Source organism: Callorhinus ursinus, unplaced genomic scaffold (genome assembly GCF_003265705.2).
Source record: "Callorhinus ursinus isolate GAN/ISIS: 27379988/994484 unplaced genomic scaffold, GSC_fseal_2.0 scaffold14, whole genome shotgun sequence".
Classification (NCBI taxonomy): Eukaryota; Metazoa; Chordata; class Mammalia; order Carnivora; family Otariidae; genus Callorhinus; species Callorhinus ursinus.
Genome location: NW_027397076.1, coordinates 44,052,539 through 44,055,844, shown reverse-complemented (window position 1 = coordinate 44,055,844; position 3,306 = coordinate 44,052,539). Strand labels below are relative to the sequence as shown.

The following is a 3,306-nucleotide window of genomic DNA, read 5'->3' as shown; positions in this document are numbered from 1 at the left end:
CTCACATATGTGATACCATTTCAAAAATACAACTTGAACTATTTTCATGGTAATGCAACGTCGCAATATTCTAAGTGTTTCATAAACAAAGGGAAAGTCCCAGGTTGGACCATTTGAGGATTCACACATAAATCTGGGTTGCAGATCTAATTTCTGAAATATTTCATTATTGTGACAGACATTGCAAATTAACAAGCATTTTTCTTTTGGGGAAAATCAAAGCCATGCCAGTTAGCACTAATTGAGAAATAAACTCAAAATAGCTTGACAATTAAGTAATTCAAATGTTACGTAAAATCCAAATCTATTTAAAAACTAATTCCCCCCAATAAGTTACTACAGTTTTCACTTTGTAAATCACTCTGGAAATGATTTCATGGGACTTCACTCCTATGCCTTAATACTTAGGAAGAAAATAGTGTGACCAAGTAAAGCATACGAAAGGAACACATTATTTAATCCCAAAACTTCAAGCTAATGATCAAAATAAATTCCTTCACAGGGCCTCTCTTTTCTTGTTAGTAAATTATGTCCTTTAGAAAAACATATATTAACCCTTTAAGTTTACTAATGGATTCATACTCAAAGTCACAGGGTGCAGCCAACTTTTACTTTTCTAATCATTCCTAATAAAGTTAGCATTTTGATTGCAACAAGGTTGATTAAAGGACATGAAGATAAGCTAACCACAGCATATACTATCTGTTTCAGTAGCCCTCATAATTTTAGTTGAATCTTTTGGAATTCTGGTAAAAAAAAAAAAATTAGCCAAAAAAAAAAAAAGAAAGAAAGAAGAGTTTTTTATGTTATGTAGAGTTCATAGATCCTGTTGTTGGAAGTCACCTCAGAAATCCCTCCTTCCTGAATCTCCTTGACAAATTTTGTGACAAATGTTTGTTTCTACCTAAATGCTTTTTGTGAAGGCAATTCACCTCCTCACAAAAACCTTTCTTCCATTGTCTGTTAGCTTTTCATTGCTAGGGAATTTGTTCTCTACACTTTCATAGTTCTGTCAGGTCATAGTTCTGTCCTCTGGGATCCCACAGAACAATCCCAGCCTGTTTTTTATCTGACAACCTGTCATATATGAAGAACACTGTCATAAATCTAGACATGTTTTTGTACAGGTGACTAAAGGGGTCACCATTATAGGCAGAGGAGGAGAGGAAAGAGGAGTTTGCCTGGATTTGATGGTGCTTCTGAGACTTGGTTCCTGTCAGGGTAGAGATGGTGAACAGGACCCAGGCACATCTCATCCCTGATCTGTGCTTCTGCATCCTGTTTCCTCTTGGTTCTCCTCTTACATGCACAAGCAGAATGGGTGGATCTAAATCCCTCAGAAATGGAACGACAAATGCTCCAAGAAGCTTAGAAATGGATTGTGAAAGGTTGGCAAAAGACAGAATGGAGAATAATGAAAGAAGTAAACAGAACTTAAGGAGAGAATCCATCCTATAAGAGAATTAAATGGGTACCTACTAAAATGCACAGTCCACCATTGGCTAAATAATTGGACTCTGAATAAGTATAAGTGGTTTAGAAAGTGATATCTTTGGAGACTCTGGTAGTTTCCAATCCATGAATATTTCTACAGGGCAAACTTAATTAGCTGCTGCAAACTACATTTTCTTGCCTGTGTCACCACATCAAGTCAGTCACTTGAGAAATGTGTACAACACATTTCTCAACACCTAGAAGAAACATTTTGTGGTTGCAGATCAAGGTTAGGAGACGTACTTTAAAAATGACTACACCGGCACCTCTGCTCTTGAGGAGCTCACAGTCTATTTTGGATAGAAGAAAGAGACAGATAAATTGTAATATCATGGTGTAATCATATTACAGAGATATGAGAAAAAGGACCATGGGAGCAGAGAGATCAATGCAGTCTTCAAAAGTACCAGAGAAGTTTCACTGAGGACCTCACCTTATAAGATTTATAAGATAATACTAAGATGAATATTGAGGGAGGGTTGGAGTTTATTAAATTAAAAAAAATGGGTGGGAGGAAATGTTCCAGGAGGGGAGGGATACTCAGGTACGGGGAGCATTATGAAAGGATCTGGTGTGTCCAAGACCCCAGAAAAGATCAGTGGGGCAGCAGAGGAGGAAGAGATGATTTGGAAGGTAAAGTGGGCTGGATTGTGAAGAGTTTTGTTTGCCAAACCAAAAAGTTGGAATCTTCATTCAATGACCATCTAGAAATAAGAGTTCTGGGGTTTTCAAAGTTGAATTGCAATAATCAGCTTTATTTTCTAAATCCAAAGAAAAAAATTTTAATGAAGATTCTCTAAAAACAATGTAGGAAATGTAAGTAGAAAAAAAATCAGGAGACTTTTTTTAAAAAGGATTTTATCTATTTGAGAGAGAGCGAGAGTGCATGAGCGGGGAGGAGCGGCAGAGGGAGAGAGAGAAGGAGACTCCCAGGACCCTGGGATCATGACCTGAGCTGAAGGCAGACGCTTAACCAATTGAGCCACCCAGGTGCCCCCCAAATCAGGAGACTTTTGCAACAGTTCTGGAGAGTTATGATGCAAGATTGCATTGAAAAGCAGTGGCAACAAAGATGGAAAAAGAATACATTTTTTTTCAAGTTAAAAAACATGTTTATTGCCTAAAAGTATATATATATGTATATAAAATTCACCACAAAAGATGCTATTCTCTCATTTCCCCTTTTGTTCAATACCCCTGATATAAAAGACGTTATTACGCCTTATTAAAACCTCACGCAAATGTCCAGAACGCTCCATCTATGTATCCTTCCGCGTTTTTGAGCTGCATGTTCATATAGCCATCTACAAGTACTAGGTAGCCTTTGTACTCCATTCCTCACGGAAGTTTCCCCATTACTGGCTTTCCTGTTAGTCCGTTGAGGAGAGGTTTTGGATTGAGGGGGTAAACTCATTGCAACGACAGGCAAATGCTGCAGGCCACTTGCCACGACCCAGCTGTCGTCCATCCCTCATGACTGGAGTAGCCTAAAGAATACATTCTTAATAGTCATTTCTGGGGCAAAACTTAGATTTGGTGTCCACCTGGATATGACAGTGAGAAGCAAGGTGAATGAGGTTTTTCAGGCTTCTCAGTGGGAGGCTGGGTGGAGTCTTGTGATTAAGATTATAGGACATGAAAGTTTTTGAGGAGATTACACTGGAGGCACATCTGTGTACATCCAGGTGTGCAGATGGGCATGTCTCCCTGTGGGTTTGTGGGAGGGCACCTGACAGGCGAGTGGACGGGTCTTTGGGTGGGCATGCTTGGCCCCAGACTGCAGCCGAGTGGGGCTGGAACTGTGTCACAGGG

The 3,306-nt window shown here is 39.3% G+C and overlaps 1 pseudogene; it reads right to left on the bottom strand.

Moving 5' to 3' along the window:
• Positions 1–2,658: 2,658 nt before the first annotated feature.
• On the bottom strand, positions 2,659–2,969 carry LOC112832567 (small nuclear ribonucleoprotein F pseudogene; annotated as a pseudogene).
• Between the last annotated feature and the right edge of the window lie 337 nt (positions 2,970–3,306).